This window comes from Drosophila hydei, unplaced genomic scaffold (assembly GCF_003285905.1).
Source record: "Drosophila hydei strain 15085-1641.00,03,60 unplaced genomic scaffold, DhydRS2 tig00000296-arrow-arrow-pilon, whole genome shotgun sequence".
Lineage (NCBI taxonomy): Eukaryota > Metazoa > Arthropoda > Insecta > Diptera > Drosophilidae > Drosophila > Drosophila hydei.
The window spans coordinates 1,245,279-1,260,766 of NW_022045705.1; positions in this window are offsets into that span (position 1 = coordinate 1,245,279).

Sequence of the window (15,488 nt, forward strand, 5' to 3'; positions counted from 1 at the left end):
TAGTGCAAGTGCTATCGATACGTCTTATAGTTCGACATGCAGTTCATAGCTAGATTATGGAGGTCACAAATCTCCCTTTATGAAAATACATATAATTATAGTATATATAACATAAAATTTTGCTGAAAATCTGAAAATTCGTTCTTTAATATTTAGCAAGTGCCATACGAGCATAAGCTTCAGTACATGCAAATATTGCAAGCTCCACTTTTGATACAGAGCAGAATGGTAAGTGTCATACCAGCAACAGCTTCCATGTATGGTAACATGACAGGCTATAGCATAGATATTGTGCAGAATGACAAGTGTCATACCAGCAGAACTTGCATTACATGCAAACGTCCTGCATTTTTATATTGAGCAAAATAGCAAGTGTCATCCGAAACTTTTATATGCAAATAATCGCATGCAGATCTGTTCGCAAAATGCGTGCGAATGCGTGCGTATGCGTGTGGGTGGTTGAACAAAAAAAGGAACAATGGACATCGGGCAGCTGACACACGCCAGAGGCAGGGGGCAGGTAAAAGCAAAGTTGCCTGCGGGCTAAACAGAACTACAACGCAGCATGCTAGCTAATGTAAGTGTGTGTGTAAGTGCATTCACATTTGCGCAAAATGTTAATTACTTTTTTCAAGTGGCTAGCTGCATAAAAAAGATAAGTAAAGAGAACCGTAATTAGTTTTACAGCAGCCGAAAGACAACAGGAGAAAGCAGCGCTGACCTTCAGGGCCGGAATACACACACACACAGATACAGACATACATTTGGTGAGATATATGTGTGCATACGGACAAAGCGCATCAAAGGCTGCGCAAAAATAAAAACAACAAAGCATCAAATAAAAGCGAATGAAAACCTGTTCAATACACACACACACTCATGCAACATAATTCTTGAAAATCAGAGCCGCTTCAATTCTTTGCTACGTTGTTTTGGTTGTGTATAACAGCGCTGTTCGTATAACAGTGCACTCTAGAGCACTTGTAAAAATTGTTATATGCCTGCTGCTACATCTTTTTTTCAACTAATAAATCAATTGTTTAACTTACACAGCACGTCACGAAATGAAATTATTTTACAGTTATTTTGCGATTAGTTTTTTGTTTTTGTTTTTGCTTGTCTCGCCAGCTGCAATTAGAATTAAATAAAACAAAAAGTGCACTTGCTATAAATATGTGTATTTATGGCGTGTATAACAAAGCGCACTCGGTATTCGCTTCTTCATATATTTTTCAATGCGCTGCTTCCTCTTCCTTTCATACGCAGCAGCACAAACGTCGCCACTTTTTTTTTGTATGGTACACAAAATTTTTCTTGCTTTTAGCCAAGTTAAGTTAATTGTGGTTGTATAAGTCCATTTTATTTACTTAATGTGTACATTTGCACGCCAACGTATTAGAGTTTTGTTGACATTTTGATATACGTATGCACAATAAATCTATGAAAATTATTTACCACACAAAAAATCTGCTGCTGACAAAAAAATGTATCTTATGTGTTTTTGCAGGGTTGTTATATCGATAAATCGTATTGTAATTTTTACTTTTACGTTGCGCACTTATGCATACGTGAATACGCAGTTTTGCGTTTGCGTATCTCAATTTGGCGTTTATCTTTGTTACGTTAAGCTGTTGTTCATATAATGTTGACCTTACGCGATTAGTGCGCGGTTTATTTAAAATTAAATAATAAAATTGTGTTTTGGTGGTAAATATGAATGGGTACTTACGTTAAAACATTGATTGAGTAGTTTACAGCCATTCTAAAATAACAGTAACTGGCATAAACTATTTCTGTACAAAGTGTTTCTTAGTAGAGTAGTTTATGTCAAACGCATCAAGCAAAAATTTTATGATAATTGTAAAATGCATATGTAATCAATCGAATATTTTATGTTGAATAGAGCAGTAATTGTACGACTAATTTGATCGTTTTTAAACATTTCTAACTCTTAGTGAGGAGCAAACTACGTGAAATTAACATATACATTCCTGCGCTTAGCAACATTAGTGTGTAGCCAACATGAACATTTTTAAACAGGTTGCCAACATTTCTTATGTTAACTGTGGAGCCAGCTATGTTAAGTTAACATTGGCATTTATGCGCTTAGCAACATTCGCGTGCAGCTAACTTAATGCACGAAACCACGGGAACAGCTGTTATTACGAATTAACAACTCGTTGAATGCGGTCGTGAGTTGTGCATCGCCAACGAACGCGTTGCGAATATTTTGTTTCGATTTAATTTGCGCGCGTTCCATATGAAAAGCAAACTTAAAAAATCTGAATGATATGCTGGTGAAAAGTGTATGCAAACAAATGTGTTTATATCTTTTTTTTCAATTTTTTTTGCATATTAAATTTGGTGTTTGAGTGTGTGCAAAAAGGGTGTGTACTAAAATATAAAAAAAAAAAAATCGTGTGCAGCTGTAAACAGGAGCAGGAGTCACGACCAAAGCGGAGCGAGCAATTGTGAGAGAGAGAGCAAGAGAGCCCGTGAGAGCGCAAGCGGGAAAGGCAGGAAGTGCAGTAAGTGTTTTTTGTGTTTGTTGTTTTTGTTTTGGACAACAACAAGAGCAATCGCAATAACGGTTGTTGACATTATTGTTGTTGTTGTTGCTTCTATGCACATTTATCTAATACCTTTTGCGCTAATTCGCATTTCGCTGGCTCCCTTTTTGTATATGTGTATGAAAAATCAATAAGAACAGTTGTGTGTGTGAGAGTTAATGTTTGTTTGTGCTTGTGCAGCAGCCGGTGGCCGCTCCTGTGGGCAGCGCTGCCGCTGCCCTTGTCGTAGGCGTCGCCTGATTTCAAATAGTGAATAAAACTATAAAAAAAAAATAGTTGGTGCGAGCAGCTGAGATAAGTTTTTTTTATTGCCTTGCGTGCTTTTAATTAGTTTAAAGCATGTTAATTTAACTAAATGTTTTTTCTTTCTGCAACCACCAAAAAATAAACACGAAAACAACAACAAGAGCGAAGCGTGCGCTGCAAAACGGCAGCGCCAACGGCGCTGCTTCTAACGGTGCTGCCGCTTAACTTAACGAAAAGAGAGCAAGAGAGCGCGCTGCTTATTATAAACAACAGAGGTCTAAGCTTTTGCTAAAAAAAAAAAAACAACATTTGAATACTCCTTTGAGAAATGAAATATAGGGCATATTGGCATTGGGCAAGATTTGTCTTTCTGTATGATAATTGAAATTTGGTACAGGTTTGTATATGACCTCGTCTCATAAAGCGTTAATTGGACATTACTATATATAGCAGTTGTTTTTTATCTTTTATTTAGCATTACTTTTAGCTTAGGGCTTGGGAGAAATGTTAATTATTAGAATATATATGCAAAATATAAAATAAAATAAAAAATTTGATTTTAGTGAATTGCAAGTGAAGAATTTAGTTTTTGCTATTTATACTATCTCAGTATAGAGATCTCTAAATTATAATATATAGATCTATGTGTTTTATAAACTTAGTATTAGTATTAGTATATAGATAGTATATATAATGCATATCAAAAAGAAATCCAACCAACTGTTTTCAAATCTATGCTAAAAACTATCTAAAAGGCAAATGGTATAATTTGATTTTCTTGTTGCTATACTTTACAAAGACCACTAAATAGCGTGAAATAGCAAGTTGAATCAGCTAAAGTGGTTCGGATGATCAATTATCTCTCTTTTTGATGCGCCAATTATGAAGCTTTCTGTAGTCACTGTTTGTCAGTCACTCTTTAAATGTGAATCACACTTAAAGAGTAAGTCACAGCTTCTGAGTAGAAAATTTTAAGTAGAGTATTGCACAGTCAATGATACCCGACAGTGAAAGGAAGTTTTGCTTTTTGGTTGAGTCATATAAGTGACTCACACGCACACACACTCATATGCTTCTGTGCATGTGTGTGTGTGCATTTGTCCTTGACAGCGAGATAAACATCTCGCATTAAGTTTTGGCGACAACAAAAACAATTATCCAAAGAAATGGGGATGAGAAACGCCCACCTATGGCGTCATTTTAGGGGCGTGGTAGTATCTCCCCCGAAAAAGCTTCGCATGAGCTCACACTGAGATGAAGTTGAAGCGACAACAAACACGAACTTGACATTGAAACCCACGGAAAGGAAAGGAGAGAAGAGAAAAGGAAAAGATATATAAAGCGTGAGAGAGAGAGAGGAGAAAGGGGTCAAGATGGGGCCTCTTAATGGGTTAACGGCTCTGGAGGATGCTTCCGTGGCACGCGATATATAAAGTGATAAGCTCAAGTGACTGGGAAGCGCATAGAGAGGCGCATTGTCAGCTTTGAGCCTCGCTGATTCACAATATACAGGACAATCAAATCTAAATGAACACTGCATAGCATATATAAATTACAGGGTATGTGCAAGCCGTCATGGTTGCGTATGAAGAGAAAGCTTTATAGTTTTACTTCTCTATGCGACTCTTAAGCCAGATACAAACAATTGAAATATGCTTAACTTGAATAATATACAGGGTATGTATAGGCATTATTTGAATTTAAAGTTAAAGACAGACAGAAGACTTAACTGTAACTATTCCACTCTATGCGCTTCTCAAAATGGAATATTACATATTTAGTTGTCACTATTCTGATAATACTCAAACGTTCCATATTTGTAAATTTTAAGATGATAATAATTTACAGGGTATTTCTTAGTTAATACATAACGCATGCCTTGGCATTTATACATTAGCCTTGGCAGGCGCTCATCTGGTGGGAACCGAGCGCAAGCCACAGTCCCAGTCGCCGCCGCCGCCACATCTGATTCGGCAAACTTGGCGAACGAGAACCCGTTGACCCGCCTACCCGCCTACCAGCCCAACCGCCTCTGCCTACTCGATAAGCAGTGGAAGAAGATGAAGTCGCTGCCCTTTTTTGGGCTACAGCTGCCGTTCGCCTGCGCAAATTCCTGAGCAGCTGCAAAGAGATGAGCAAGAGTGAGAGGGAGACAGAGATGGAGATAGGGTTAGAGATAGAGACAGAGAGGAAGAGGGAGGGGTGATCGAGCGCGTGCGCCACGTTACGCTCCAAGGAGCTGGGTTAAAGTTGGATAAGTGGAGCTGCTGCTTGATTTGTGTAAAGTGCTCCTTAAGTGTACGGCTGTGTGATGGAAGGGTATATCGATTTGAAGATGCAAGTTGTACACATTGTTATGTGCATAGAGTGATCTATGGACTCTTAGCTCTATGGCTATGGACTCTTAGATAGATCAAAGATTTGGTATAGCAGTTAAGTATCTGATACGAGATAGTTGATAAAGCGAATCTATCATTAAAACATTGAAATTTGATATCATAATAAGGCTAACTAACAATGTGAACTAATTACGTGATTAAGTTCTCTATAAAACCTGGTAAAAATGCCTCTTTCTCATATAGAACTCACTTTAGTTAGAAATTGCTCACTGGAACTCACTATTTCAAGTAAATAACCTATGTGAACTCAGTTGCTAGTAAAGCATTTTTATTGAAACTTGATATTTAGGCTTACTATATCGTATGCTACCTCAGTGAACTTGGCTCTCGATGCAGGTATCCGTATGAAACTTAGTACAGTCATACATTTTTGCTGTAGTTATGACATAAATGAAAATTGTCTAGCTAGCCCTAGTATTTCATATAGCTACCTCAGTGAACTCAGCGTCCAGTGTATGCAGATCGCTGAAATTTTTTTCATTTCATATTGACTAAAGTATATGGCCAAATTGATGAAATCGGTTAGGTTAGGGCATTTCTTCTTCGACTATCTCTTGAATTTGATTTGCTTGTTTTCTGCACTTGGAGGAATTTTTACGAGCTTGTTTATGGGCTCGTTGTCAACAGTCCAAAAATTGTTTCGTATATATGTATATAGATACATATATATACATATATATGGATATATGTACTGAAACTGAAACCATGTCTGGCGCTTTACAATTTGTGGGATTCGCTTTTGTTTTCTGTGTTTTACGCTGACTTAGCAAATTAGGTGAATCGACGGCAGCAAAAAATGCGAATTGAGATGTAGATCAAGTTAACGATAGAGTATATAGAACGATCTACATATGTTTAGATCTACATTCATTGTACAGATACAGCAAATGCTGAGACAGTAAAAACTTGTGAGAATTATTGTCTCAAATGCTGCTCTAATAGTTTCACGTTTATATTCCTTGATGTAAACAGAAATTTATTCCTTTTCAATTGTAATTGAAACTTTTCATACCAAGTCGCATGTTCCTATGGCACAAGTCATCTGATCTGATTGGTTTTGTCATGCTATAGTATACCCAACGAGTCGGTTTCAACTTAATTCACTTTCGCATTCATTGGATAGCGTACGTACCAAATTTCATGGACTTGGCTGCTCTGGGAGCTGAGTTCACATAGGCAGTTAGATGGGTGTAGCTGGCCAATTGTAGCAGATCTTAGTTATAGAAGTTCTACGTGAAATATAAAGCATCTACACAAAGTTTCATGTAGATTGCTCTGCTAGAAGCTGAGTTCAATGGGATAGCTGTATGATATGGTAGGACTATTCACTTGGTGCTAACTTCTAAAACCAGCTGCAGTATGAGGCAACATCTGTATAACATTTTATACAATTAGCTGCACTGAGAGCTGAGTTCACTAAGGTAGTTAGATGTCTGCTTGAGCCAAAAGTAGAGTCTGTACCAAAGTTCCTAGCGTTAACTACAAAAAGAGCTGAGTTCACATAGATGAGCTCGTCAAAGGTTTTAAAGTTATTTGTCTATAGGGTATATAACCTTCAGTATATGCTCTTGGTCTCTTCTAATTCGCATTCTGCGCTGTTCTATGCTATTTTGTTTGGGGCTCTGTTCTGGTTTGGCAAACATAATTAGCATAAGTGGATGGTCTGCTAAATTAAACGCGCAACTAGAAGAACTAGCAGCCGAGGAGGAAGAGCATAGAACCCGCAGCTAAAAGCGACGCCAAAGAGCTAACTGTTTCCAACTGTTTTTGTTTGTTTTTTTAGTCTATTCATAAAGTTTATTGCTCTGCATGCTCCATGCTCCATGCTCCATGCTCCATGCTCCACATTCCGAAGGCAAATCAAAGAGGAATCTGTAATCAGCGATTAAATTGACGTAACTTTCCATAAATTACTCAAATTGAAAGAGTTTTTTCCTACTTCGTTTTATTTTGTTTCTCGAATAGTTGGGCATAGGTCGAGGCATGTGGAGGGGAAGTGATTCTATTCTATCAATTGTTTCTGACTACAAATTGAGACTGCACAGAATGTGGTTGACACAGTCAATTCTAGAGGCTGGCCATAGAGCTATAGATCTATATCTATATCTGTGCTTCCCTCTCGCTCCCTCTCTCTGCCTCTCGTTCATTCTTTCAGCTGCACTGAGAATTTGAATACTAACATGAATTCTGAATAAGCAATGACTTCAGCCTATACTGTATGTAGGCTATATAGATCAGTATAGGTCAAGCTTTACGTATGGCTAAAATAAATGACTACAAATAGAAAAGTTCTCAGAGTCTGGCTTTTCCGAATTCGTATAACCTACCAGATATCAGGTCTAGCTAAAAGCTACATATATATATATAGATAAGAGAACATTAGTTCTGAAAATCGTAGATGGATTTAGAATGGAGGGGTATTAGAGATCGCCTTCTATATACATTAAATACCACTTCATACTAAGGATAGATAGAGCTGCGCCTTGCATAGACAGCTATAGATAAGATTAAAGATAATAAATTGCTTATGTATGAAATATGCAAAATATATATGGATATAAATATATAATTATATAGATAAGAATTGTATTATAGATATATGTATATGTTTGCGGTACTGATAAAGGATAGACATATAGAAAGCTAGATAAGATAGAAAGATGGATATATTTAGATTCTGGTATAGAATATTTATAGACGTATCTTGACCTATCGATAGCTACCATCGATCATACGTATATGTCTCTAGATATACATATAGGGGTATCTCTAGCTCTCATATGATGCAAAGCTAGTCACAACGCGAACCCGCACTTACTTGGCATAAAGAAGACAATTGTAACTGATCTTAGAGCGCATTAAGTGCACTTAGAGCCCTTTTGCGACCTACTGCAAGACGAGGTTGACGAACGAAGGTGGAGGGAGCTAAGAAGCAATATAGAAGAGGCAGAAACCCTATGACTGTTCTTATTTGAAACTCTCTCGATGAATTTTGCATAGAAATTGCGACGCCAATTGAAAAACGTTTCGCGATTAATTGTGCAGCTGAGCAGTTGGATGGGTGAGGGGAAGGTGGTGTAAAGAGGGCGCTACACATAGGCACACCTCCCGGTAACAACCGGTGTCTGCTGAGATCATAGCCCATCTGCTTTGTGGTTTGTGTGGTCTTTTGTTGGGAATTATTGCCTTCGGTCATGGAAAAAGTGCAAAAAGCTGTTTTTGCTTTTCATTAAGTGACAAATGTTTTTTTTTGTCATCTAACTTTAACTAGGCAGAGGTGTATCTATTAAAGGTTTCTCTAGTCGGGAGTGCCCGACTAGCAGATGCCTAGCCACGCCTCGAGCGTAGTGAGTCAATTTTATTGATCAAATTCGAATCTAAATAAGTTAAAAAAGCTGCAAGACATAATTCTCCCGAAGAGTAGAAACTCCATATGGAAACTTAAAAAAATACTATAAATATTTGTTTAAGAACCCATATATAAATATATATATATATATTCTATTTGTTTATATATAGATCCAAGTATTTCCACGCTCACAACAATTATAAATTTTTGTTGCTCTTTTTCTTACTTTATAATTGAGTCCGCGCGTGGCTTGACTTCTTGCTCCCCTCTCATAAAAAGAGGGTGAAGAAGAAGAAGATATGTAAATGGGATGTTTCGTGTTGCGACTAATTTTAGTCTAAAGTTTTGAAGTTTTTACATGTGTTTTACAGTTCTCTTTTTCGGGGGAGGATAAAGATATGACAGCTGCATGACTGACAGCATTTTATGCCCTGTGTCAGCATTGGAATTGTGTGTGTTTTTATTGCATACATAGGTTAGGGTGTACGCATGTCGAGCATATATCCATATATAGATATGCAGGGTATATTGTAGTCGACCAATTATAATAACTTAAATACTGCGTAAAAAGTATAGAGAATGTAGATTAAGTAAGAGATTTACATGGAATGACCTGTGAAAGTATGAAAACGCTTTCTAAAATGCAGGGTATGCCGAAGTCAATCATTACTATGACTTTTAAAAATTTAAGAAACAGCGTATAGAATGTAGAATCAAGAAAACATCTACATTTCCTGCTCTATATACGCATATCAACTGTTTCAGCTATGCAGGGTATATCGTGGTCGATCATATATCGAATATAAAAAACATAATGAACAGCTGCTTTAATGACGGCTTCTTTTGACTTATTTAGCTTTTGATAAGTTTTTAAATAAGGTAGGGTATGAGTAAGTCGAGCACATGTCATGCATGTTTTGGACACTATATAAAACTGAAAAATCGAATTGATCTCCCATGGAGTAAATACCACTAAGATTTAATATATTTGCCGATTTCAATTTGATAATTATGAATTTGTAGAGGTCTATAAAGAAGGTAAACGATTTTACAGGGTATATGCTAGTGGCGTAAAGAATCTTAAAGTAAAACATTTTTCTAGCCAAAATTGAGGAAATGCTCGAAGAGTTGTCAAAGCTGCGATACGAAGAATTTTTTGCACATAAATCACTGTGGGAAAAACGCATTAAAGAGAAAATAGGAAGAAGAGGATGAAAAGAGTTGAATTGCTTTTGAAGTGCCCGAAGCCAGAAATTAAAGTGTTCAAGTGATCTATGGGAACGGAGAGCGCTCGCTGCAGATACCACTTTAATGGAGCTGCTGTAGAGCCTACGAAAGACCATAGACTATAGGGATAATAAGATGATATATGATCTGAGCGCAGATCTTGGTGTAGCTTGATAACATTTGATAGAGATGTTCCTTTTGATGCTGTGATAGGAACCATCAATATAATACCATGTAGTATAAGAGTGGACAATGGACAGGTAGCCAAAAATGTGGTATTCGAGCTGCGCTTAAAAACTAACTCCAACTATCGATTATTATCGATAAGGAAATGTCAGTAAGATTTTCGGATGGACAAATGGAGATCGTCTTGATCATGAATATATATTCTTTATGGCCTGTGCCTATTACATAAATGCTCACAAAGTCAATATACCCAGTAATGCCCTTTTTGAAAGTCACATCATATTATATATCATAAAATTTAAGAACAAAAATAATAATGATACCCTCTTCCGCCCGCTCTTCTCTATGAAATAGATCTGCTCTCTATAGATATTTATTTGGTTTCCACTTTGTGTGGCGTAAGAGCAATAGTTCTTCATATGAGTATTATGTTATAGTAGGGTATGCCAATTTCGTTCACCCTTAATTAAGTGCTCTGGTTCTGGTTTGCTGAAGTGCCAGAAGCAGGAAGCAAAACTAAAAATATAAAACAAAGTCATGTACCATATGGGGCGACTCGAGTCCCGAGCCCTAAAACCGAACCTCTCGAACCCAAAACTCAACACACAAAACTTGAAGCCAGTCGCAGATGCCATTAAATTATAGCTACGATCTATTAGCGATCGAGCGAATGGGATGGGGCGGGGCGCAGCGCGGCCGGGCAACAAAATGTGCAATTGAGGAACTGAGGCACAGGGTAGCGACTGCCGACTCGTCCAGCGGGCAGCTGGCAGGCTGCCTGGCTAAAAATAGACGTAACACACACACACACACACACAGGGAGAGAAAGAGTCGCATGCCTCAACGATTCCCCCTTGCGATTCGCTCTGCGACTTGCCTGGAGTAGGAGGAGGAAGCGCGGGCGAGCGATGCGAGTCGAAACATCGATCTGTAGATTCATTGCGATCGACTAGCTGAGAAATGTGATCTTGATCCGTGTGTCGTGTCGTGTCTGGGCGTTGAAAGGCTGTGCCTCAGCTGCTGTGTGCATGACTATGAGATACCCTGTCACAATATGATAATAAAAAGTTCTTGCTCAATGGAAAATATATGGAATACTTTCTAGAATGATCGAATATCTGTAATATATTGATAAACCTATCGATAACAAGACAAGCTAACTGCAGAGATTGTAAATGTTTAGTCATCAGAGTAACGATAGCTTGCACATAAATTATCGAAATTTCTATCGATAGTCCAACCAACGAGATGTATCAAATACATAACTACATGAATGCATGTATATGACGAATATTTATAATAATGACTGATCTTTAGATAATTGATCGATAAATAATCGATAACATAGCAAACCTCTCTTAAGCGATACGCAAGGCCTCAATTGACATATGCTATTCACGTTTTAACGTGGATGTAATTGTATTTTAACTGCTTTACCCATCGATAAATTATCGATAACACAGTAAACTGTGTCATTCAGTACTCTACACTTCGCTTTTGCAAGTCACATTAGCTCTAGCTAAAAATGTAATATAATAAAGTGTCTGTTGCACCTCAAAAGCCCCCATTGCGCAAAACGTTATGCATTGCATATTACAGGGTATACGACATTCAAATTATTGTTATTGTTGCAGTTGCACTTGAATTGATTATTGTTTGACATGGCCACAAGCCGTGGGGCAATCTGTGGCCCTATGTTTACCGTCTAGACGTGGTCGATGGCCAGCCAGTGGTGCTGCAATTAGTTTCGATATCGAATTCAATTTCGAGTTCGAGTTCGAGCTCGAGTTCGAGTTGGGTTGATTGTGTGTTGAGTGCTTTTTTCAGTTGTTCGAGACTATTAAGAAAGAAGGTTGAATATATAAAGACAGCAATTTGCATTTGACGTAATCGATTACATATACAACTAGCTATCGATAACTCGAATAGAGTTTTACTTAACTGTAACTTTTAGCAAAGAATATGTGACTCATAATACATATTGGCTTTCGAAAGCATTTAATAAACATAATGCTATCGATGACATATGCATGTACATATTTATCGATTTTATATACATATTTCGTCTAGCCTTCTGTAATCATTACGTTATTTTGTTTCAAAAAATCTATTGTAAGCTGCATTTAAACAACTTTCCAGCTATGACAATTTGAGTTGAGCACGCATGATTCTATTGGCTTATCGATATGTTGATCGATAACAAAGCAAACTGCCCACCCATGAGCAAAATATGTCGCATTAGATGCCAGACTTTTGTTTTCGCCCCGATTAGCATATGAGTTATTCAACTCTTTTGGCTCTATCTGAATGCAAACACTGAAACGTAACGAAGCGAACGTTGGAAAAATATTTGCCAACTGGATAAGCAAACATGGCCAAAAGACAGCGCCAGATCAGCCCGCGGGAATAGAGAAAGAGAGAGAGAGAGAGCGAGAGAGGAACAGAGTGTATCTATAGGGAAAGAGCAAGTGAGTGAAAGATAAAAAGGGAACAGTCTGTGGAGCCTAAAGCGCGCAATCTTATCGCAAGTAAATGTTTAAAGTTTTTTAGCGAATACTAAAGGTAAATAAAATGGGACTAAAGCGAGAGAAAGAGAGTGGGAAAGGGAGCAGGGGGGAGGGGCAGGCAAAGGGCGGGACAGAGAGGCAGAGTCTGTGTGTGTGCTTGCCTTTGGTGTTTGGCGTTGAAGCTGCGCTAATGAAGGGGCTGCCCAGTTGACAGTTGACAGCTGAGAGAGAGGCAGAAAGGAGAGGGAGAAAGGGACAAGGGTGAGACAGAATGGATAGGTAAAGAGAGACACAAGAGAAAGGTAGGGAAATTATGAGGCAGAGACGAAGGGAGGTTGTGAGACAGTGGGAAGGAGGAGAGAGTGAGGGGGGAAGAGATTGAAAAGGAGGAAGAGGGAGGAGTCAGTAAAGGGGGAAGACCAGGGAGAGAGTGAGAGATGCGATATTATAACGAGGCACAACTGAGAGTATGGGCAGGGAAGGAAAGAGGAGGAAGAGAGAGAGAGAGACAGAGGGAGAAAGGGAGCGCTGCAGTCTGTCATTGACACTAGGCGTGCCAAAGGATGCAAAAGGATGCACCACTGGACTCTTATCAGCAGCCCGCAGTGAAACATTGACCTTTGCCAGAGTCAACACTCGACGTGCAGCAGCAGCAACAGACGGCGTCGCGTTGATTTAAGCAATTAAGGGGCAAAGGGCTCAGTTTTACAATCATCAACAATTGCAGCTCTCATTGTGCTCACTGCTCATTCTAATACGATATAGAGGGTATATTAGCTTTAGTTTCTTTTAGAATCCAACCTAATGAAATGGGAATATAAACAAATACATTAGCGACTAAAGGAAAACATATCAAAAGCATCTCAAAAATTATAAAAATCCAAGAAAATATTTGCAAATTTGTGTAACCAGCTGCTTATAGGGTATTTGTCAGTCGTTCATGCAGTGGAATTATAATCGAAATGCGGGTTCCGTTCCTCGGGTTCATTGAAACACTCACTCACAAGTATAGGGTAGTTCGAGTGCCTAATTGAAAATCAATTGAATCGCATGCTCGATGACAATACAAAAATAAATTTCACAAAAAGAAATAAATAAATATTTTTAATACTCGTCTACATAATTGTCAAGTGCTGTTGACGCTCCAGCACTTTCACTTGGGCCATGAAAAAATAGAATAATAGAGCCATGCAGTTAATAGAAAACAAGCCAAATAGTTGCTAGATGTCATAGCAAGACTAAGAGTTACCCTACAAATGCAAGTTCTAGCTTTGTAGTAGACAAAAGCTTAAGACTGTAGCGTGTATCTGGGCATATATATCCAGTTCTATATATCTGAGTTAGGATAGTTAGACTGCAGACTGCACAGTCAGATACCCTGTATTTCATACTATTTAAAGACTTCTTTGGTATCTCCCGCTATAGCTTAACTTATTCAATCGACTTTTATATATAACAAAGGTTCAGATGTCGCAGAAGTCGCATGTCGAAGTGGAATACCCTATGCCATGTTCCATGTTCCATGTTTCGATTAACTCATCATCATTTGTCAGCATCAACTGTTTACAGGGTATTTACAATACACACATTTATTTGTTCGTAAGCACTTAATGCGCTTTGAAGCTTTAGATCTTTTATTTCCACTTCAAAACTCTAACGGGTTGCCACATCGTTCGCATTTGCGTCGAGTGGCAGCACCTAACCATAGAGCCACCAGTGGAGCAGGGGCGTGGCAGCAAGTTGCTTCTGTGTTTGTGCTTTGCTTGCTCGCTGTTTGCTTTTGGCATTGGCGTCGCGCATTTGTTCTGAATATGCCACATACTTTCTAGACTTTCCACGCAAGCTGCAACAAATTATCGCGCTCTGCTTCGAGGCGCTTCTTCTTGTTCTGCTTCTTCCGCCCTTCACCTATTTTCTTTCAGTATGTGTTGCGTGACAATTGCCAATTGAGCAAACCAAAGCGTTGCATGCTTTTTGGCTGCCCAATTTTTTTGGTTGCTGTCTCCTGCTTATGGAGCCTGACCCCTTTGCTAATGAGCTGTGCATGTTCCAAATTATTAAAGGCTTTTTTTTTGTGCGTAAACTAATATATATACCCTACACACACATGTGAATGGCTAGCTGCTGGCATAGGCATCTATAAGCCGTTTGTGTTTTAGACTGAAGAGTTTGTTCATCAGATAATACTAAACTTGTTGCAGGGTATCTACTAGTCGCTTACTTACGACTTAGAACACTTCTATGATTATAAAAGAGACATTACAGGGTGTCTATTAGTCTTTCAGCATTGTCTAGCTTTAGGTTACGACTATTTTAAGCTTGGTACAGGGTATCTGCAAGTCGTTTACTGCTCAGCTAAAGCGCTTTTCTTAAGCGTATCCAAAGCTTTTCGTAATGGAGTACAGGGATTTGAATAGTCGTTCATTACTCTGCGCAACTGCTTACAGGGTATCTTTTAGTCGTGTTTTCAGGGTCTAAGCCACATTGCGGTCTAGCAGCGGGTGTTTCAAGCCAATCAACGCTGCACCCCTCAACGATGTCTCACCATTCGCACCATCGTCAACGTCTTAGTCATGTCTATGGCTATCGTTATCGTTATCGTTATCATTATCGTTTTGTTGACCTCTGTTTTGGGTGACAATTCAATTGCCACAGATTTGCATCGGAACAGCTGGCATATGTTCGTGTTTGCGCAGCTGTTCCGATACCCCGCCCTAGGCTTGGCCCCAAACATGCAAATAGAGTTTAGTTCTCACATCAATTCTCAAGGTCCACAAACAGCTTTGCATTATTTTCATCTTCTTCTTCCAAAATCGATAAGGTTTTGGCAGAGCTATGGGAGCTTGAAGTGACAAATATGCTCTCACTCTCAGTCTCTCTCTCTCCCCCCCTTTCTCGCCGCTCACTTAACTTCTCTAACTTAATTTTTCTTTTCTCTTTTGTTACAGTTGCAGCGTTAGGAAAACAGCTGAAAGGTAAGTGAAACACCTTAAAGACAGGCGTT